Source organism: Astyanax mexicanus, chromosome 1 (genome assembly GCF_023375975.1).
Source record: "Astyanax mexicanus isolate ESR-SI-001 chromosome 1, AstMex3_surface, whole genome shotgun sequence".
In the NCBI taxonomy this organism is placed as follows: Eukaryota; Metazoa; Chordata; class Actinopteri; order Characiformes; family Acestrorhamphidae; genus Astyanax; species Astyanax mexicanus.
The window spans coordinates 46,308,662-46,330,935 of record NC_064408.1 but is presented as its reverse complement, the minus strand read 5'-3'; the positions used below and the strand labels follow the sequence as shown (position 1 = coordinate 46,330,935).

Genomic DNA, 22,274 nt, shown 5'->3' with positions numbered 1-22,274 from the left:
TGGTGTGGAATGTGTGTAGGGTGTGGTGTGGAGTGTGTGTAGTGTGGGGTGTAGACTGTGTGTGGTGTGGGGTGTGTGTGTGGTGTGGAGTATGTGTGGTGTGGAGTGAGTGTGGGGAGTGGACTGTGTGTCGTGTGGTGAGTGTGGGGTGTGTGTGTGGTGTGGGGTATGTGTGGTTTGAAGTGTGTGTGGTGTGGTGTATGTGTGGGGTGTGTGTAGTGTTGTATTGGTTCTGGTGTGGGTTGTGTTCAGCAGTCTCTTCTCCATACAGATACAGTACTGAGGAGCAGGGCAGAGAGGGGGGCCGTGCGCAGGATCGGCTGGTGTGTGTGAGATGGCCAACATTCCGCCCATTCATTCCTATGGGGAAAGTTCGTACGATAATTTTACGAAAACCGTAAATCGTATCGGTGAGATCAGCATATCGTCTGAAACGTCTCTGCAAGTTCTGTATGTCTTGTGAATTTCGTGGTTCTAGCTTTAAAATTGTGACTTTTAGAGCAGTTTGAAAAAAGTGTGAATGGAAGTCTATGGGGAAAAAAGTGACTTTGACGGAACCGTGCTAGAACCCTGGTTCGCCGATCGCTTAGAAAAGCACAAGCAACTTAAGTGGCTATGGGTTCTACCATCCTGTGAAGTTTGGTGGTTCTAGCTCGAAAACTGTAGGAGGAGTAGCGTTGAGAAATTTTAGCGTAGAATAATAATAACTAGAAAAGGTAAAGTTCGTGAACGAACTTTAAGTTGGCTTGGAAAAGAACGCTAATAACGTTAAAAAGTTAAAATGGTTGCTAAGCTTTTTCCGTCTGAAGAGTGTGAAGAGTCATTGATATGCTGTTAACGCTAAATGCTAAAAACGCTGAAATCTAAAAACATTTGGTTAAACGCTGAAATCTAAAAACATTTGGTTAAACGCTGAAATCTAAAAACATTTGGTTAAACGTTGAAATCTAAGAATGTTTGATAAACGCTGAAATCTAAAAACGTTTGGTTAAAAGATGAAATCTAAAAACATTTGGTTAAACGCTGAAATCTAAAAACGTTTGATTAAACGCTGAAATCTAAAAATGTTTGGTTAAACGCTGAAATCTAAAAACGCTTGTTTAAATGCTGAAATCGTAAAACTTTTGGTTAAACTTTTGATTGCTAATGTGTTGCTAGGCAGTTGCTATCATTTCTGAAAAGGTTGCTAAGCTGTTGCTAGGCAATTGCTAATGTTTTCCAGGTGGTTGCTAAGCTGTTGCTAACTGGTTGCTAGGCAATTGCTAACATATAACAGGTGGTTTCTAAGGTGTTGCTAGGTGGTTGCTAGGGTGTTGCTAGGTTGTTGCTAAGGTGTTGCTATGGTATCCGGGGTGGTTGCTAAGATGTTGCTAGGTGGTTGCTAACGTGTTGCTAGGTGGTTGCTAAGGTGTTGCTATGGTATCCGGGGTGGTTGCTAAGGTGTTGCTAGGGTGTTGCTAGGTGGTTGCTAGGGTGTTGCTAGGTGGTTGCTAAGGTGTTGCTATGGTATCACGGGTGGTTGCTAAGGTGTTGCTAGGTGGTTGCTAGGGTGTTGCTATGATATCTGGGGTGGTTGCTAAGGTGTTGCTAGGTGGTTGCTAGGGTGTTGCTAGGTGGTTGCTAGGTGGTTGCTAAGGTTTTGTTATGCGGTTGCTAAGGTGTTGCTATGGTACCCTGGGTGGTTGCTAAGGTGTTGCTAGGTGGTTGCTAGGTGGTTGCTAATGTGTTGCTATGGTACCTGGGGTGGTTGCTAAGGTGTTGCTAGGTGGTTGCTAGGGTGTTGCTATGGTATCCGGGGTGGTTGCTAAGGTGTTGCTAGGTGGTTGCTAAGGTGTTGCTATGGTATCTAGGGTGGTTGCTAAGGTGTTGCTAGGTGGTTGCTAGGGTGTTGCTAGGTGGTTGCTAGGTGGTTGCTAAGGTGTTGCTATGCGGTTGCTAAGGTGTTGCTATGGTATCCTGGGTGGTTGCTAAGGTGTTGCTAGGTGGTTGCTAGGTGGTTGCTAAGGTGTTGCTATGGTACCTGGGGTGGTTGCTAAGGTGTTGCTAGGTGGTTGCTAGGGTGTTGCTATGGTATCCGGGGTGGTTGCTAAGGTGTTGCTAGGTGGTTGCTAGGTGGTTTCTAAGGTGTTGCTAGGTGGTTGCTAAGGTGTTGCTATGGTATCTAGGGTGGTTGCTAAGGTGTTGCTAGGTGGTTGCTATGTGGTTGCTAAGGTGTTGCTATGTGGTTGCTAAGGTGTTTCTAAAGTGGTTGCTAAGTGGTTGCTAGGCAGTTGCTAACGTTTTCCATGTGGTTGCTAAGTGGTTGCTTAGTGGTTGCTAAGCAGTTTCTATCATTTCGAAAGTGGTTGCTAGGCAGTTGCTAACATATTCCACATGGTTACTAAGTGGTTGCTAGGCAGTTGCTGTCATTTTTAAAGTGGTTGCTAAGCTGTTGCTAGGCAGTTGCTAACGTTTTCCAGTTGGTTGCTAAGGTGTTGCTAAGTGGTTGCTAGGCAGTTACTATCATTTCTAAATTGGTTGCTAAGTGGTTGCTAGGCAGTTGCTAACATATTCCACGTGATTGCTAGGTGGTTGCTAAGCAGTTGCTAACATATTCCACATGATTGCTAAGTTGTTGCTATGCAGTTGATAACATTTTCCAGGTGGTTGCTAAGGTGTAGCTAACTGGTTGCTAGGCAGTTGCTAACGTATACCAGGTGGTTGCTAAGTGGTTGCTAGGCAGTTGCTATAATTTCTAAAGTGGTTGCTAAGCAGTTGCTAATGTTTTCCTAGTGGTTGTTAAGGTGTTGCTAAGTGGTTGCTAGGCTGTTGCTATCGTTTCTAAAGTGGTTGCTAAGTGGTTGCTAGTGTTTGCTAAGTGGTTGCTAGGCAGTTGCTAACGTTTTCCTAGTGGCTGTTAAGGTGTTGCTAAGTGGTTGCTAGGCAGTTGCTATCGTTTTTAACGTGGTTGCTAAGTGGTTGCTAAGTGGTTGCTAAGTGGTTGCTAGGCAGTTGCTTTCATTTCTAAAGTGGTTGCTAAGCTGTTGCTAGGCAGGTCCTAACGTTTTCCTGGTGGTTGCTAAGGTGTTGCTAACTGGTTGCTAGGCAGTTGCTATAATTTTTAAAGTGGTTGCTAAGTGGTTGCTAGGCAGTTGCTAACGTTTTCCAGGTGGTTGCTAAGGTGGTTGCTAAGCAGTTAATAGGTGGTTGCTAAGCCCAGGCTGGGGTGCCAGGGTGTCCAAACTTTTGACTGATAGCTGCTCCATACAGCAGCTCCTCCATACACTCACAGTACTGGAGGAGCAGGGGAGAGAAGGGGTTCCGTGCGCAGAGCTGCTCGTGTGTGAGATGGAACTCTGGGCCCCCCATTCATTTCTATGGGAAAACTTCGTACGACAATTGTACGAAAACCGTACGTCGTATCACTTCGCAACCTACTATTAATTTAAAGATCTCGATAAGATCTATGAGCTCGCCGAATTTGGTGTTCGTATCTCAAAAATTGTGGCGGTTACGGACGTTTAAAATTTCGCCCCATTCATTCCTATGGGAAAAAAATGCGTACGTTTACGAAGTTTTTACGAAAACCGTACGATAAATCGCTCCAAAAAGCACAAGCACGCTAAGTTGGCATAGGTCCTACGATCCGTGAAAGTTTCGTGATTCTACGTTGAAAGCTCTAGGAGGAGTAGCGTACAGAAAAAAAGGCGTAAGAATAATAATAATAACTAGAAAAGGTAAAGTTCGTGAACGAACTTTAAGTTGGCTTGGAAAAGAACGCTAATAACGTTAAAAAGTTAAAATGGTTGCTAAGCTTTTTCCGTCTGAAGAGTGTAAAGAGTCATTGATATGCTGTTAACGCTAAATGCTAAAAACGCTGACATCTAAAAACATTTGGTTAAACGCTGAAATCTAAAAACATTTGGTTAAACGCTGAAATCCAAAAATGTTTGATTAAACGCTGAAATCTAAAAACTTTTGGTTAAACGATGAAATCTAAAAACATTTGGTTAAACGCTGAAATCTAAAAACGTTTGATTAAACGCTGACATCTAAAAACGTTTGGTTAAACGCTGAAATCTAAAAACGCTTGTTTAAATGCTGAAATCGTAAAACTTTTGGTTAAACTTTTGATTGCTAATGTGTTGCTAGGTGGTTGCTATCATTTCTGAAAAGGTTGCTAAGCTGTTGCTAGGCAATTGCTAATGTTTTCCAGGTGGTTGCTAAGCTGTTGCTAACTGGTTGCTAGGCAATTGCTAACATATAACAGGTGGTTGCTAAGGTGTTGCTAGGTGGTTGCTAGGGTGTTGCTAGGTTGTTGCTATCGTTTTCCTAGTGGTTGTTAAGGTGTTGCTAAGTGGTTGCTAGGCAGTTGCTATCATTTCTAAAGTGGTTGCTAAGTGGTTGCTAGGCAGTTGCTATCGTTTTCCTAGTGGTTGTTAAGGTGTTGCTAAGTGGTTGCTAGGCAGTTGCTATCATTTCTAAAGTGGTTGCTAGGCAGTTGCTAACGTTTTCCCAATGGTTGTTAAGGTGTTGCTAAGTGGTTGCTAGGCAGTTGCTTTCGTTTCTAAAGTGGTTGCTAAGTGGTTGCTAGGCAGTTGCTAACGTTTTCCAGGTGGTTGCTAAGTGGTTGCTAGGCAGTTGCTAACGTTTTCCAGGTGGTTGCTAGGCAGTTGCTAAGTGGTTGCTAGGCAGTTGCTAACGTTTTTCAAGTGGTTGCTAGGCAGTTGCTAACATTTTCCAGGTGGTTGCTAAGTGGTTGCTAGGTAGTTGCTAACATATTCCAGGTGGTTGCTAGGCAGCTGCTAAGTGGTTGCTAGGCAGTTGCTAACGTTTTCCAGGTGGTTGCTAAGTGGTTGCTAGGCAGTTGCTAACGTTTTCCAGGTGGTTGCTAGGCAGTTGCTAAGTGGTTGCTAGGCAGTTGCTAACGTTTTCCAAGTGGTTGCTAGGCAGTTGCTAAGTGGTTGCTAGGCAGTTGCTAACGTTTTCCAGGTGGTTGCTAAGTGTTTGCTAGGCAGTTGCTAACGTTTTCCAGGTGGTTGCTAGGCAGTTGCTAAGTTGTTGCTAGGCAGTTGCTAACGTTTTCCAGGTGGTTGCTAAGTGGTTGCTAGGCAGTTGCTAACGTATTCCAGGTGGTTGCTAGGCAGTTGCTAAGTGGTTGCTAGGCAGTTGCTAACGTTTTCCAGGTGGTTGCTCAGTGGTTGCTAGGCAGTTGCTAACGTTTTCCAGGTGGTTGCTAAGTGGTTGCTAGGCAGTTGCTAACGTATTCCAGGTGGTTGCTAGGCAGTTGCTAAGTGGTTGCTAGGCAGTTGCTAACGTTTTCCAAGTGGTTGCTAGGCAGTTGCTAAGTGGTTGCTAGGCAGTTGCTAACGTTTTCCAGGTGGTTGCTAAGTGGTTGCTAGGCAGTTGCTAACGTTTTCCAGGTGGTTGCTAGGCAGTTGCTAAGTGGTTACTAGGCAGTTGCTAACGTTTTCCAAGTGGTTGCTAGGCAGTTGCTAAGTGGTTGCTAGGCAGTTGCTAACGTTTTCCAGGTGGTTGCTAAGTGGTTGCTAGGCAGTTGCTAACATTTTCCAGGTGGTTGCTAGGCAGTTGCTAAGTTGTTGCTAGGCAGTTGCTAACGTTTTCCAGGTGGTTGCTAAGTGGTTGCTAGGCAGTTGCTAACGTATTCCAGGTGGTTGCTAGGCAGTTGCTAAGTGGTTGCTAGGCAGTTGCTAACGTTTTCCAGGTGGTTGCTCAGTGGTTGCTAGGCAGTTGCTAACGTTTTCCAGGTGGTTGCTAAGTGGTTGCTAGGCAGTTGCTAACGTATTCCAGGTGGTTGCTAGGCAGTTGCTAAGTGGTTGCTAGGCAGTTGCTAACGTTTTCCAAGTGGTTGCTAAGTGGTTGCTAGGCAGTTGCTAACGTATTCCAGGTGGTTGCTAGGCAGTTGCTAAGTGGTTGCTAGGCAGTTGCTAACGTTTTCCAGGTGGTTGCTCAGTGGTTGCTAGGCAGTTGCTAACGTTTTCCAGGTGGTTGCTAAGGTGGTTGCTAAGCAGTTATTAGGTGGTTGCTAAGCCCTGGCTGGGGTGCCGGGGTGTCCAAACTTTTGACTGATAGCTGCTCCATACAGCAGCTCTTCCATACACTCACAGTACTGGAGGAGCAGGGGAGAGAAGGGGTTCCGTGCGCAGAGCTGCTCGTGTGTGAGTTAGAACTCTGGGCCCCCCATTCATTTCTATGGGGCAACTTCGTACGACATTTGTACGAAATCCGTACGACGTATCGTTTCGTAAAGCATATTTTCGGAAAGAACTCACTAAGTTCTATAGACCATCCGAATTTCGTCTTCATATCTCAAAAATTGTGACGTTCACAGCCGTTCAAAAATCTTCTAGTTCATTGTCTATGGAAAAAATGACGTACGTTTACGAAGTTTTTACGAAAACCGTACGATATATCGCTCCAAAAAGCACAAGCAACGTAATTCACTATAGGTCCCACGATCCCTGAAAGTTTCGTGATTCTACGTTGAAAGCCCTAGGAGGAGATGCGTTTAACAAAAGTGGGGAAGAATAATAATAATAACTAGAAAAGGAAAGTTCGATAACGAACTTTAAGTTGGCTTGGAAAAGTACGTTAAATAGTTAAATAACGTTGAATAGTTAAAATGGTTGCTAAGATATTTCTGTCTAAAGCGTGTGAAGAGTGGTTGCTATGCTGTTGACTTTCGGCTAAATGTTGAAGTCCAAAAAGTTTTGGCTAACATGGTGAAAAGCTTATAATTATCTTATAAAGTAAAGTGTTGCTAAGTGGTTGCTAGGTAGTTGCTAGGCAGTTGCTAATGTAGTCCACATCGTTGCTTAGTGCTTGCTAATTGGTTGCTAGGCAGTTGCGAACATATTCCAGGTGGTTGCTAAGCTGTTGCTAACTTGTTGCTAGGCAATTCCTAACGTATTCCAAATGGTTTTTAAGTGGTTATTAGGCAGTTTCTAATATTTTCCAGGTGGTTGCTAACTGGTTGCTATGGTATCTGGGGTGGTTGCTAAGGTGTTGCTAGGTGGTTGCTAAGGTGTTGCTATGGTATCTGGGGTGGTTGCTAAGGTGTTGCTAGGTGGTTGCTAGAGGGTTGCTAGGTGGTTGCTAAGGTGTTGCTATGGGATCCGGGGTGGTTGCTAAGGTGTTGCTATGGTATCCGGGTTGGTTGCTAAGGTGTTGCTAGGTGGTTGCTAAGGTGTTGCTATGGTATCCAGGGTGGTTGCTAAGGTGTTGCTAGGTGGTTGCTAGGGTGTTGCTAGGCGGTTGCTATGGTATCCAGGGTGGTTGCTAAGGTGTTGCTAGGTGGTTGCTAAGGTGTTGCTAGGTGGTTGCTATGGTGTTGCTATGGTATCCGGGGTGGTTGCTAAGGTGTTGCTAGGTGGTTGCTAAGGTGTTGCTATGGTATCCAGGGTGGTTGCTAAGGTGTTGCTAGGTGGTTGCTAGGTGGTTGCTAGGGTGTTGCTAGGTGGTTGCTAAGGTGTTGATTTGGTATCCAGGGTGGTTGCTAAGGTATTGCTAGGTGGTTGCTAAGGTGTTGCTAGGTGGTTGCTAAGGTGTTGCTATGGTATCCGGGGTGGTTGCTAAGGTGTTGCTAGGTGGTTGCAAGGTGGTTGCTAAGGTGTTGCTAGGTGGTTGCTAGGGTGTTGCTAGGTGGTTGCTAAGGTTTTGCTAGGTGGTTGCTAAGGTGTTGCTATGGTATCCAGGGTGGTTGCTAAGGTGTTGCTAGGTGGTTGCTAAGGTGTTGCTATGGTATCCGGGGTGGTTGCTAAGGTGTTGCTAGGTGGTTGCTAAGGTGTTGCTAGGCGGTTGCTAAGGTGTTGCTATGGTGTCTTGGGTGGTTGCTAAGGTGTTGCTAGGTGGTTGCTAAGATGTTGCTATGGTATCTGGGGTGGTTGCTAAGGTGTTGCTAGGTGTATCTAACTGGTCGCTAGGCAGTTGCTACCATTTCTAAAGTGGTTGCTAAGCAGTTGCTAGGCAGTTGCTAACGTTTTCCAGGTGGTTGCTAAGGTGTTGCTATCGGGTTGCTAGGCAGTTGCTAATGTATTACACATGGTTGCTAAGTGGTTGCTAGGCAGTTGCTAATGTTTTCCAGGTGGTTGCTAAGGTGTATCTAACTGGTTGCTAGGTAGTAGTAGATAAAAAGAAAGAGTGTTAAATGTAGAAGTACAGAAAAAGGGAGAGCCTGAAATAGAGAAGTAGAGAGAAAATCAGCGTGAGAAGTAGATAAAGAACACCCGAGAATGTGAGAAAAAGAGTGACAAGTAGAGAGAAATAATGAGCGAGAGAAAGAGAATTAGGGAAAAAGAGAGATCGAGAAATAAAGAAGTAGAGAAAGAAAGAGGATGTAGTAGAGAGATAGATAGAAAGAGAAAGCAAGACAGAAAAGTAGAGTGAAAGAGAAGTAGAGAGAAGAGCGAGAAATAAAGAGAGAGTAAGAGAGAAATAGAGAAATAGAAAAGTAGAAAGAAAGAGACATAGAAAAGTAGAGAGAGTGAGAAAGAGAGAGTGAGAAATAGAGAAGTAGAGAGAGAGTGAGAAATAGAGAAGAAGAGAGCAAAAGAGAGTGAGAAATAGAGAAGCAGAGAGAGAGAGTGAGAAATAGAGAAGTAGAGAGAGAGTGAGAAAGAGAGAGTGAGAAATAGAGAAGTAGAGAGAGTGAGAAATAGAGACGTAGAGAGAGAGTGAGAAAGAGAGTGAGAAATAGAGAAGTAGAGAGAGAGAGTGAGAAATAGAGACGTAGAGAGAGAGTGAAAAAGAGAGTGAGAAATATAGAAGTAGAGAGAGTGAGAAATATAGAAGTAGAGAGAGAGAGTGAGAAATAGAGACGTAGAGAGAGAGTGAGAAAGAGAGAGTGAGAAATAGAGACGTAGAGAGAGAGTGAGAAATAGAGACATAGAGAGAGTGAGAAAGAGTGAGAAATAGAGAAGTAGAGAGAGGTGAGAAATAGAGACGTAGAAAAGAGTGAGAAAGAGAGAGTGAGAAATAGAGAAGTAGAGAGAGAGTGAGAAATAGAGACGTAGAGAGAGTGAGAAATAGAGAAGTAGAGAGCAAAAGAGAGAGAGAGAAGTAGAGAAGTAGAGAGCAAAAGAGAGAGTGAGACAGAGAAGTAGAGAGCAAACGAGAGAGTGAGAAGTAGAGAGCAAAAGAAAGAGTGAGAAATAGAGAAGTAGAGAGAGAGTGGGAAAGATAGAGTGAGAATTAGAGAAGTAGAAAGAGAGAGTGAGATAGAGAAGTAGAGAGAGAGTGAGAAATAGATAAGTAGAGAGAGAGTGAGAAAGAGAGAGTGAGATAGAGAAGTAGAGAGAGAGTGAGAAATAGAGTGAGAAATAGAGACGTAGAGAGAGAGTGAGAAAGAGAGTGAGAAATAGAGAAGTAGAGAGAGAGTGAGAAATAGAGTGAGAAATAGAGACGTAGAGAGAGAGTGAGAAAGAGAGTGAGAAATAGAGGAGTAGAGAGCAAAAGAGAGTGAGAAATAGAGAAGTAGAGAGCAAAAGAGAGAGTGAGAAGTAGAGAAGTAGAGAGCAAAAGAAAGAGTGAGAAATATAGAAATAGAGAGAGAGTGGGAAAGAGAGTGAGAATTAGAGAAGTAGAGAGCGAAAGAGAGAGTGAGAAAGAGAGAGTGGTTGCTAAGCAGTTAATAGGTGGTTGCAAAGCCCTGGCTGGGGTGCCGGGGTGTCCAAACTTTTGACTGATATCTGCTCCATACAGCAGCTCCTCCATACACTCACAGTACTGGAGGAGCAGGGGAGAGAAGGGGTTCCGTGCGCAGAGCTGCTCGTGTGCGAGATGGAACTCTGGGCCCCCCATTCATTTCTATGGGAAAACTTCGTACGAAAATTGTACGAAAACCGTACGTCGTATTACTTCGCAACCTCCTATTAATTTTAAGATCTCGGTAAGATCTATAAGCTCGCCAAATTTGGTCTTCGTATCTCAAAAATTGTGGCGGTTACGGACGTTTAAAATTTCGCCCCATTCATTCCTATGGGGAAAAAATGCGTACGTTTACGAAGTTTTTACGAAAACCGTACGATAAATCGCTCCAAAAAGCACAAGCACGCTAAGTTGGCATAGGTCCTACGATCCGTGAAAGTTTCGTGATTCTACGTTGAAAGCTCTAGGAGGAGTAGCGTACAGAAAAAAAGGCGTAAGAATAATAATAATAATAAGAAGATTACGAAGAACAATAAGTTGGCTTTTCCAAGCCAACTTAACTAGAAAAGGAAAGTTCGATAACGAACTTTAAGTTGGCTTGGAAAAGTACGTTAATAACGTTGAAAAAGTTAAAATGGTTGCTAAGATATTTCTGTCTAAAGCGTGTGAAGAGTGGTTGCTTTGCTGTTGACTTTCAGCTAAATGTTAAAGTCCAAAAAGTTTTGGCTAACATGGTGAAAAGCTAATAATTGTCTTATAAAGTAATATAAACACTTTACTTTATATATACCTATATAAAGTAAAGTGTTGCTAAGTGGTTGCTAGGTAGTTACTAGGCAGTTGCTAATGTATTCCACATCGTTGCTTAGTGTTTGCTAATTGGTTGCTAAGCAGATTCTTACATATTCCAGGTGTTTGCTAAGCTGTTGCTAACTGGTTGCTAGGCAATTGCTAATGTATTCCACATGGTTGTTAAGTGGTTGCTAGGCAGTTTCTAATATTTTCCAGGTGGTTGCTAAGTGGTTGCTAACTGGTTGCTATGCAGTTGCTAACATATTCCACATGGTTTCCAAGTGGTTGCTAAGGTGTTGATATGGTATCCGGGTTGGTTGCTAAGGTGTTGCTAGGTGGTTGCTAAGGTGTTGCTATGGTATCCAGGGTGGTTGGTAAGGTGTTGCTAGGTGGTTGCTAGGTGGTTGCTAAGGTGTTGCTATGGTATCCGGGGTGTTGCCAAGGTGTTGCTAGGTGGTTGCTAAGGTGTTGCTATGCGGTTGCTAAGGTGTTGCTATGGTATCTGGGGTGGTTGCTAAGGTGTTGCTAGGTGGTTGTTAGGGTGTTGCTATGGTATCTGGGGTGGTTGCTAAGGTGTTGCTAGATGGTTGCTAAGGTGTTGCTATGGTATCCGGGGTGGTTGCTAAGGTGTTGCTAGGTGGTTGCTAAGGTGTTGCTAGGTGGTTGCTAGGCGGTTGCTAAGGTGTTGTTATGGTATCCAGGGTGGTTGCCAAGGTGTTGCTAGGTGGTTGCTAGGGTGTTGCTAGGCGGTTGCTAAGCGGTTGCTATGGTATCCGGGGTGGTTGCTAAGGTGTTGCTAGGTGGTTGCTAAGGTGTTGCTAGGTGGTTGCTAAAGTGTTGCTATGGTATCCGGGATGCTTGCTAAGGTGTTGCTAGGCGGTTGCTATGGTATCCGGGTTAGTTGCTAAGGAGTTGCTAGGTGGTTGCTAGGTGGTTGCTAAGGTGTTGCTAGATGGTTGCTAAGGTGTTGCTATGGTATCCGGGGTGGCTGCTAAGGTGTTGCTAGGTGGTTGCTATGGTATCCGGGGTGGTTGCTAAGGTGTTGCTAGGTGGTTGCTAGGCGGTTGCTAAGGTGTTGCTATGGTATCCGAGGTGGTTGCTAAATGGTTACTAGGCAGTTGCTAACGTATTCCACATGGTTGCTAAGTGGTTGCTAGGCACTTGCTAATGTTTTCCAGGTGGTTGCTAAGGTGTATCTAACTGGTTGCTAGGCAGTTGCTAATATTTCTAAAGTGGTTGCTAAGCAGTTGCTAGGCAGTTGCTAACGTTTTCCAGGTGGTTGCTAAGGTGTTGCTAACTGGTTGCTAGGCAGTTGCTAACGTATTCCACATGGTTGCTAAGTGGTTGCTAGGCAGTTGTGATCATTTCTAAAGTGGTTGCTAAGTGGTTTCTAGGCAGTTGCTAACATTTTCCAGGTGGTTGCTAAGGTGTTGCTAACTGGTTGCTAGGCAGTTGCTAACATATTCCAGATGGTTGCTGAGCGGTTGTGATCATTTCTAAAGTGGTTGCTAGGCAGTTGCTAATGTTTACCAGGTGGTTGCTAAGGTGTTGATAACTGGTTGCTAGGTTGTTGCTATCATTTCTAAAATGGTTGAAGTAGAGAAAAAGAGAGAGTGTTAAATGTAGAAGTACAGAAAAAGGGAGAGCAAGAAATAAAGAAGTAGGGAGAAAATCGCGAGAAAAAGAGAAAGAACACGCGAGAATGTGAGAAAAAGAGTGACAAGTTGAGAGAAATATTGAGCGAGAAAAAGAGAATTAGAGAAAAAGGGACATCGAGAAATAAAGAAGTAGAGAAAGAAAGAGGAAGTAGTAGAGAGATAGATAGAAAGAGAAAGCAAGACATAGAAAAGTAGAGTGAAAGAGAAGTAGAGAGAAGAGCGAGAAATAAAGAAAGAGTAAGAGAGAATAGAGAAATAGAAAAGTAGCGAGAAAGAGAAATTGAGACGTAGAGAGAGAGAGTGAGAAAGAGAGAAAGAAAGAGTGAGAAATAGAGAAGTAGAGAGTAAAAGAGAGAGTGAGAAATAGAGACGTAGAGAGAGAGTGAGAAAGAGAGTGAGAAATTCAGAAGTAGAGTGAGAAAGAGAGTGAGAAATAGAGAAGTAGAGAGCAAAAGAGAGTGAGAAATAGAGAAGTAGAGAGAGAGTGAGAAAGAGAGAAAGAGAGAGTGAGAAATAAAGAAATGTAAAGAGCAAAAGAGAGAGTGAGAAAGAGAAGTAGAGAGAAAAAGATATAGAGACATAGAGCGTGAGAAAGAGATATATAGAGAGCAAAAGAGAGTGAGAAATAGAGAAGTAGAGAGCAAAAGAGAGAGTGAGAAATAGAGACGTAGAGAGAGAGTGAGAAAGAGAGAGTGAGAAATAGAGAAGTAGAGAGCAAAACAGAGAGTGAGAAGTAGAGAGCAAAAGAGAGAGCGAGAAGCAGAGAGCAAAAGAGAGAGTGAGAAATAGAGAAGTAGAAAGCAAAAGAGAGTGAGAAATAGAGAAGTAGAGAGCAAAAGAGAGTGTGAGAAGTAGAGAGCAAAAGAGAGAGTGAGAAATAGAGAAGCAGAGAGCAAAAGAGAGAGTGAGAAGTAGAGAGCAAAAGAGAGAGTGAGAAGTAGATAAGTAGAGAGCAAAAGAGAGAGTGAAAAGTAGAGAGAGAGTGAGAAAGAGAGAGTGAGAGAAGTAGAGAGAGAGTGAGAAAGAGAGAGTGAGAGAAGTAGAGAGAGAGTGAGAAAGAGAGAGTGGTTGCTAAACAGTTAATAGGTGGTTGCAAAGCGCTGGCTGGGGTGCCCGGGGTGTCCAAACTTTTGACTGATAGCTGCTCCATACAGCAGCTCCTCCATACACTCACAGTACTGGAGGAGCAGGGGAGAGAAGGGGTTCCGTGCGCAGAGCTGCTCGTCTGTGAGATGGAACTCTGGGCCCCCCATTCATTTCTATGGGAAAACTTCGTACGACAATTGTACGAAAACCGTACGTCGTATCGCTTCGCAACCTATTATTAATTTAAAGATCTTGATAAGATCTATTAGCTCGCCGAATTTGGTCTCCGTATCTCAAAAATTGTGACCGTCACGGACGTTCAAAATTCTCCCCCATTCATTCCTATGGGGAAAAAATGCGTACGTTTACGAAGTTTTTACGAAAACCGTACGATAAATCGCTCCAAAAAGCACAAGCAACGTAATTCACTATAGGTCCTACAATCCGTGAAAGTTTCGTGATTCTACGATAAAAGCTCTAGGAGGAGTAGCGTACAGAAAAAAAGGCGTAAGAATAATAATAATAACTAGAAAAGGCAAAGTTCGTGAACGAACTTTAAGTTGGCTTGGAAAAGAACGCTAATAACGTTAAAAAGTTAAAATGGTTGCTAAGCTGTTTCTGTCTGAAGAGTGTGAAGAGTCGTTGATATGCTGTTAACTTTTGGCTAAACGCTAAATGCCAAAAACGCTGAAATCTAAAAACGTTTGGTTAAACGCTGAAATCTAAAAACGTTTGGTTAAACGCTGAAATCTAAAAACGTTTAGTGAAACGCTGAAATCTAAAAACGTTTGTTTAAATGCTCAAATCGTAAAACTTTTGGTTAATCTTTTGATTGCCAATTTGTTGCTAGGCAGTTGCTATCATTTCTGAAGTGGTTGCTAAGCTGTTGCTAGGCAGTTGCTAATGTTTTCCAGGTGGTTGCTAAGCTGTTGCTAACTGGTTGCTAGGCAGTTGCTAACATATTCCAGGTGGTTGCTAAGGTGTTGTTAGGTGGTTGCTAAGGTGTTGCTAGGCAGTTGCTAACATTTTCCAGGTGGTTGCTAGGCAGTTGCTAAGTTGTTGCTAGGCAGTTGCTAACGTTTTCCAGGTGGTTGCTAAGTGGTTGCTAGGCAGTTGCTAACGTATTCCAGGTGGTTGCTAGGCAGTTGCTAAGTGGTTGCTAGGCAGTTGCTAACGTTTTCCAGGTGGTTGCTCAGTGGTTGCTAGGCAGTTGCTAACGTTTTCCAGGTGGTTGCTAAGTGGTTGCTAGGCAGTTGCTAACGTATTCCAGGTGGTTGCTAGGCAGTTGCTAAGTGGTTGCTAGGCAGTTGCTAACGTTTTCCAAGTGGTTGCTAGGCAGTTGCTAAGTGGTTGCTAGGCAGTTGCTAACGTTTTCCAGGTGGTTGCTAAGTGGTTGCTAGGCAGTTGCTAACGTTTTCCAGGTGGTTGCTAGGCAGTTGCTAAGTGGTTGCTAGGCAGTTGCTAACGTTTTCCAAGTGGTTGCTAGGCAGTTGCTAAGTGGTTGCTAGGCAGTTGCTAACGTTTTCCAAGTGGTTGCTAAGTGGTTGCTAGGCAGTTGCTAACATTTTCCAGGTGGTTGCTAGGCAGTTGCTAAGTTGTTGCTAGGCAGTTGTTAACGTTTTCCAGGTGGTTGCTAAGTGGTTGCTAGGCAGTTGCTAACGTATTCCAGGTGGTTGCTAGGCAGTTGCTAAGTGGTTGCTAGGCAGTTGCTAACGTTTTCCAGGTGGTTGCTCAGTGGTTGCTAAGCAGTTGCTAACGTTTTCCAGGTGGTTGCTAAGTGGTTGCTAGGCAGTTGCTAACGTATTCCAGGTGGTTGCTAGGCAGTTGCTAACGTTTTCCAAGTGGTTGCTAGGCAGTTGCTAAGTGGTTGCTAGGCAGTTGCTAACGTTTTCCAGGTGGTTGCTAAGTGGTTGCTAGGCAGTTGCTAACGTTTTCCAGGTGGTTGCTAGGCAGTTGCTAAGTGGTTGCTAGGCAGTTGCTAATGTTTTCCAAGTGGTTGCTAGGCAGTTGCTAAGTGGTTGCTAGGCAGTTGCTAACGTTTTCCAGGTGGTTGCTAAGTGGTTGCTAGGCAGTTGCTAACGTATTCCAGGTGGTTGCTAGGTAGTTGCTAAGTGGTTTCTAGGCAGTTGCTAACGTTTTCCAGGTGGTTGCTAAGTGGTTGCTAGGCAGTTGCTAACGTTTTCCAGGTGGTTGCTAAGGTGTTGCTAAGTGGTTGCTAGGCAGTTGCTAACGTTTTCCAGGTGGTTGCTAAGCAGTTAATAGGTGGTTGCTAAACCCTGGCTGGGGTGCCGGGGTGTCCAAACTTTTGACTGATAGCTGCTCCATACAGCAGCTCCTCCATACACTCACAGTACTGGAGGAGCAGGGGAGAGAAGGGGTTCCGTGCGCAGAGCTGCTCGTGTGTGAGATGGAACTCTGGGCCCCCCATTCATTTCTATGGGAAAACTTCGTACGACATTTGTACGAAAACCGTACGACGTATCGTCGAAATGTTAAAATTTTCGGAAAGAACGCGGTAAGTTCTATAGACCGTCCGATTTTTGTCTTTGTATGTCAAAAATTGTTACCTACACAAACGTTCAAAGTTGTCCCCCATTCATTTCCTATGGGAAAAAAAAGCGTACGTTTACGAAGTTTTTACGAAAACCGTACGATGTATCGCTTAAAAAAGCACAAGCAACCTAATCGGGTATAGGTCCTACGATACTGCAAAATTTCGTGATTCTACGTCAAAAGCCCTAGGAGGAGATGCGTATAGAAATTTGAGCGCGGAATAATAATAATAATAACTAGAAAAGGTAAAGTTCGTGAACGAACTTTAAGTTGGCTTGGAAAAGAATGCTAATAACGTTAAAAAGTTAAAATGGTTGCTAAGCTTTTTCCGTCTGAAGAGTGTGAAGAGTCATTGATTTGCTGTTAACGCTAAATGCTAAAAACGCTGAAATCTAAAAACATTTGGTTAAACGCTGAAATCTAAAAACGTTTGGTTAAACGCTGAAATCTAAAAACATTTGGTTAAACGCTGAAATCTAAAAATGTTTGATTAAACGCTGAAATCTAAAAACGTTTGGTTAAACGCTGAAATCTAAAAACTGAAATCTAAAAATGTTTGATTAAACGCTGAAATCTAAAAACATTTGGTTAAACGCTGAAATCTAAAAATGTTTGATTAAACGCTGAAATCTAAAAACGTTTGGTTAAACGCTGAAATCTAAAAACGCTTGTTTAAATGCTGAAATCGTAAAACTTTTGGTTAAACTTTTGATTGCTAATGTGTTGCTAGGCGGTTGCTGTTATTTCTGAAAAGGTTGCTAAGCTGTTGCTAGGCAATTGCTAATGTTTTCCAGGTGGTTGCTAAGCTGTTGCTAACTGGTTGCTAGGCAATTGCTAACATATAACAGGTGGTTGCTAGGCAGTTGCTAAGTGGTTGCTAGGCAGTTGCTAACGTTTTCCAAGTGGTTGCTAGGCAGTTGCTTAGTGGTTAATAGGCAGTTGCTAACGTTTTCCAGGTGGTTGCTAAGTGGTTGCTAGGCAGTTGCTAACATATTCCAGGTGGTTGCTAGGCAGTTGCTAAGTGGTTGCTAGGCAGTTGCTAACGTTTTCCAGGTGGTTGCTAAGTGGTTGCTAGGCAGTTGCTAACGTATTCCAGGTGGTTACTAGGCAGTTGCTAAGTGGTTGCTAGGCAGTTGCTAACGTTTTCCAGGTGGTTGCTAAGCGGTTGGTAGGCAGTTGCTAACGTTTTCCAGGTGGTTGCTAAGTGGTTGCTAGGCAGTTGCTAACGTTTTCCAGGTGGTTGCTAGGCAGTTGCTAAGTGGTTGCTAGGCAGTTGCTAATGTTTTCCAAGTGGTTGCTAGGCAGTTGCTAAGTGGTTGCTAGGCAGTTGCTAACATTTTCCAGGTGGTTGCTAAGTAGTTGCTAGGTAGTTGCTAACATATTCCAGGTGGTTGCTAGGCAGCTGCTAAGTGGTTGCTAGGCAGTTGCTAACGTTTTCCATGTGGTTGCTAAGTGGTTGCTTGGCAGTTGCTAACGTTTTCCATATGGTTGCTAAGTGGTTGCTAGGCAGTTGCTAACGTATTCCAGGTGGTTGCTAGGCAGTTGCTAAGTGGTTGCTAGGCAGTTGCTAACGTTTTCCAGGTGGTTGCTAAGTGGTTGCTAGGCAGTTGCTAACGTTTTCCAGGTGGTAGCTAGGCAGTTGCTAAGTGGTTGCTAGGCAGTTGCTAACGTTTTCCAGGTGGTAGCTAGGCAGTTGCTAAGTGGTTGCTAGGCAGTTGCTAACGTTTTCCAGGTGGTTGCTAGGCAGTTGCTAAGTTGTTGCTAGGCAGTTGCTAACGTTTTCCAGGTGGTTGCTAAGTGGTTGCTAGGCAGTTGCTAACGTATTCCAGGTGGTTGCTAGGCAGTTGCTAAGTGGTTGCTAGGCAGTTGCTAACGTTTTCCAGGTGGTTGCTAAGTGGTTGCTAGGCAGTTGCTAACGTTTTCCAGGTGGTTGCTAGGCAGTTGCTAAGTGGTTGCTAGGCAGTTGCTAACGTTTTCCAGGTGGTTGCTAAGTGGTTGCTAGGCAGTTGCTAACGTATTCCAGGTGGTTGCTAGGCAGTTGCTAAGTGGTTGCTAGGCAGTTGCTAACGTTTTCCAGGTGGTTGCTCAGTGGTTGCTAGGCAGTTGCTAACGTATTCCAGGTGGTTGCTAGGCAGTTGCTAAGTGGTTGCTAGGCAGTTGCTAGCGTTTTCCAAGTGGTTGCTAGGCAGTTGCTAAGTGGTTGCTAGGCAGTTGCTAACGTTTTCCAGGTGTTTGCTAAGTGGTTGCTAACTGGTTGCTAGGCAGTTGCTATAATTTCTAAAGTGGTTGCTAAGTTGTTGCTAAGTGGTTGCTAGGCAGTTGCTAACGTTTTCCAGGTGGTTGCTAAGGTGTTGCTAAGTGGTTGCTAAGCAGTTAATAGGTGGTTGCTAAAACCTGGCTGGGGTGCCGGGGTGTCCAAACTTTTGACTGATAGCTGCTCCATACAGCAGCTCCTCCATACACTCACAGTACTGGAGGAGCAGGGGAGAGAAGGGGTTCCGTGCGCAGAGCTGCTCGTGTGTGAGATGGAACTCTGGGCCCCCCATTCATTTCTATGGGAAAACTTCGTACGACAATTGTACGAAAACCGTACGTCGTATCACTTTGCAACCTGCTATTAATTTAAAGATCTCGATAAGATCTATAAGCTCGCCGAATTTGGTGTTCGTATCTCAAAAATTGTGGCAGTTACGGACGTTTAAAATTTGGCCCCATTCATTCCTATGGGAAAAAAATGCGTACGTTTACGAAGTTTTTACGAAAACCGTACGATATATCGCTTCAAAAAGCACAAGCAACCTGAACCGCTATAGGTACTACGATACTGTAAAATTTCGTGATTCTACGTCAAAAGCTGTAGGAGGAGATGCGTACAACAAAAAAAGCGCGGAATAATAATAATAATAATAAGAAGATTACGAAGAACAATAAGTTGGCTTTTCCAAGCCAACTTAACTAGAAAAGGAAAGTTCGATAACGAACTTTAAGTTGGCTTGGAAAAGTACGTTAAATAGTTAAATAACGTTGAATAGTTAAAATGGTTGCTAAGATATTTCTGTCTAAAGCGTGTGAAGAGTGGTTGCTATGCTGTTGACTTTCGGCTAAATGTTGAAGTCCAAAAAGTTTTGGCTAACATGGTGAAAAGCTTATAATTATCTTATAAAGTAAAGTGTTGCTAAGTGGTTGCTAGGTAGTTGCTAGGCAGTTGCTAATGTAGTCCACATCGTTAAGTGGTTATTAGGCAGTTTCTAATATTTTCCAGGTGGTTGCTAACTGGTTGCTATGGTATCTGGGGTGGTTGCTAAGGTGTTGCTAGGTGGTTGCTAAGGTGTTGCTATGGTATCTGGGGTGGTTGCTAAGGTGTTGCTAGGTGGTTGCTAGAGGGTTGCTAGGTGGTTGCTAAGGTGTTGCTATGGGATCCGGGGTGGTTGCTAAGGTGTTGCTATGGTATCCGGGTTGGTTGCTAAGGTTTTGCTAGGTGGTTGCTAAGGTGTTGCTATGGTATCCAGGGTGGTTGCTAAGGTGTTGCTAGGTGGTTGCTAGGGTGTTGCTAGGTGGTTGCTATGGTATCCAGGGTGGTTGCTAAGGTGTTGCTAGGTGGTTGCTAAGGTGTTGCTAGGTGGTTGCTATGGTGTTGCTATGGTATCCGGGGTGGTTGCTAAGGTGTTGCTAGGTGGTTGCTAAGGTGTTGTTATGGTATCCAGGGTGGTTGCTAAGGTGTTGCTAGGTGGTTGCTAGGGTGTTGCTAGGTGGTTGCTAAGGTGTTGATTTGGTATCCAGGGTGGTTGCTAAGGTATTGCTAGGTGGTTGCTAAGGTGTTGCTAGGTGGTTGCTAAGGTGTTGCTATGGTATCCGGGGTGGTTGCTAAGGTGTTGCTAGGTGGTTGCAAGGTGGTTGCTAAGGTGTTGCTAGGTGGTTGCTAGGGTGTTGCTAGGTGGTTGCTAAGGTTTTGCTAGGTGGTTGCTAAGGTGTTGCTGTGGTATCCAGGGTGGTTGCTAAGGTGTTGCTAGGTGGTTGCTAAGGTGTTGCTATGGTATCCGGGGTGGTTGCTAAGGTGTTGCTAGGTGGTTGCTAAGGTGTTGCTATGGTATCCTGGGTGGTTGCTAAGGTGTTGCTAGGTGGTTGCTAGGCAGTTGCTAAGGTGTTGCTATGGTATCCTGGGTGGTTGCTAAGGTGTTTCTAGGTGGTTGCTAAGGTGTTGCTAGGTGGTTGCTAAGGTGTTGCTAGGTGGTTGCTAAGGTGTTGCTATGGTATCCGGGGTGGTTGCTAAGGTGTTGCTAGGTGGTTGCAAGGTGGTTGCTAAGGTGTTGCTAGGCGGTTGCTAAGGTGTTGCTATGGTGTCTAGGGTGGTTGCTAAGATGTTGCTATGGTATCTGGGGTGGTTGCTAAGGTGTTGCTAGGTGTATCTAACTGGTCGCTAGGCAGTTGCTACCATTTCTAAAGTGGTTGCTAAGCAGTTGCTAGGCAGTTGCTAACGTTTTCCAGGTGGTTGCTAAGGTGTTGCTATCTGGTTGCTAGGCAGTTGCTAACGTATTACACATGGTTGCTAAGTGGTTGCTAGGCAGTTGCTAATGTTTTCCTAGTGGTTGCTAAGGTGTATCTAACTGGTTCCTAGGCAGTAGTAGATAAAAAGAAAGAGTGTTAAATGTAGAAGTACAGAAAAAGGGAGAGCCTGAAATAGAGAAGTAGAGAGAAAATCAGCGTGAGAAGTAGAGAAAGAACACCCGAGAATGTGAGAAAAAGAGTGACAAGTAGAGAGAAATATTGAGCAAGAGAAAGAGAATTAGGGAAAAAGAGAGATCGAGAAATAAAGAAGTAGAGAAAGAAAAAGGATGTAGTAGAGAGATAGATAGAAAGAGAAAGCAAGACAGAAAAGTAGAGTGAAAGAGAAGTAGAGAGAAGAGCGAGAAATAAAGAGAGAATAAGAGAGAAATAGAGAAATAGAAAAGTAGAAAGAAAGAGACATAGAAAAGTAGAGAGAGTGAGAAAGAGAGAGTGAGAAATAGAGAAGTAGAGAGAGAGTGAGAAAGAGAGAGTGAGAAATAGAGAAGTAGAGAGAGTGAGAAATAGAGACGTAGAGAGAGAGTGAGAAAGAGAGTGAGAAATATAGAAGTAGAGAGAGTGAGAAATAAAGAGAAATAGAGACGTAGAGAGAGAGTGAAAAAGAGAGTGAGAAATATAGAAGTAGAGAGAGTGAGAAATATAGAAGTAGAGAGAGAGTGAGAAAGAGTGAGAAATAGAGAAGTAGAGAGAGTGAGAAATAGAGACGTAGAAAAGAGTGAGAAAGAGAGAGTGAGAAATAGAGAAGTAGAGAGAGAGTGAGAAATAAAGAGAAATAGAGACATAGAGAGAGAGTGAAAAAGAGAGTGAGAAATATAGAAGTAGAGAGAGTGAGAAATATAGAAGTAGAGAGAGAGAGTGAGAAATAGAGACGTAGAGAGAGAGTGAGAAATAGAGACGTAGAGAGAGAGTGAGAAAGAGTGAGAAATAGAGAAGTAGAGAGAGTGAGAAATAGAGACGTAGAAAAGAGTGAGAAAGAGAGAGTGAGAAATAGAGAAGTAGAGAGAGAGTGAGAAATAGAGACGTAGAGAGAGAGTGAGAAATAGAGAAGTAGAGAGCAAAAGAGAGAGTGAGAAGTAGAGAGCAAAAGAGAGAGTGAGACAGAGAAGTAGAGAGCAAACGAGAGAGTGAGAAGTAGAGAAGTAGAGAGCAAAAGAAAGAGTGAGAAATAGAGAAGTAGAGAGAGAGTGGGAAAGATAGAGTGAGAATTAGAGAAGTAGAGAGAGAGTGAGAAAGAGAGAGTGAGATAGAAAAGTAGAGAGAGAGTGAGAAATAGAGACGTAGAGAGAGTGAGAAATAGAGTGAGATAGAGAAGTAGAGAGAGAGTGAGAAATAGAGTGAGAAATAGAGACGTAGAGAGAGAGTGAGAAAGAGAGTGAGAAATAGAGGAGTAGAGAGCAAAAGAGAGTGAGAAATAGAGAAGTAGAGAGCAAAAGAGAGAGTGAGAAGTAGAGAAGTAGAGAGCAAAAGAAAGAGTGAGAAATATAGAAATAGAGAGAGAGTGGGAAAGAGAGTGAGAATTAGAGAAGTAGAGAGCGAAAGAGAGAGTGAGAAAGAGAGAGTGGTTGCTAAGCAGTTAATAGGTGGTTGCTAAAGCCTGGCTGGGGTGCCGGGGTGTCCAAACTTTTGACTGATAGCTGCTCCATACAGCAGCTCCTCCATACACTCACAGTACTGGAGGAGCAGGGGAGAGAAGGGGTTCCGTGCGCAGAGCTGCTCGTGTGCGAGATGGAACTCTGGGCCCCCCATTCATTTCTATGGGAAAACTTCGTACGAAAATTGTACGAAAACCGTACGTCGTATCGCTTCGCAACCTGCTATTAATTTAAAGATCTCGGTAAGATCTATAAGCTCGCCAAATTTGGTCTTCGTATCTCAAAAATTGTGGCGGTTACGGACGTTTAAAATTTCGCCCCATTCATTCCTATGGGGAAAAAATGCGTACGTTTACGAAGTTTTTACGAAAACCGTACGATAAAT

At 43.7% G+C, this 22,274-nt stretch overlaps 1 protein-coding gene and 1 long non-coding RNA gene across 2 annotated transcripts in view; one reads left to right on the top strand and one right to left on the bottom strand.

Annotated features, from left to right (window-relative positions):
• LOC125804766 (CMRF35-like molecule 6) overlaps positions 1-22,274 on the bottom strand; it is an 88,646-nt gene that overhangs the window by 7,927 nt on the left and 58,445 nt on the right. The window lies entirely within an intron of this gene.
• On the top strand, positions 7,660-21,278 carry LOC125802158 (uncharacterized). The gene is made up of 2 exons (XR_007439102.1): positions 7,660-7,837; positions 20,093-21,278. It is a non-coding gene; the product is annotated as an uncharacterized LOC125802158 (long non-coding RNA).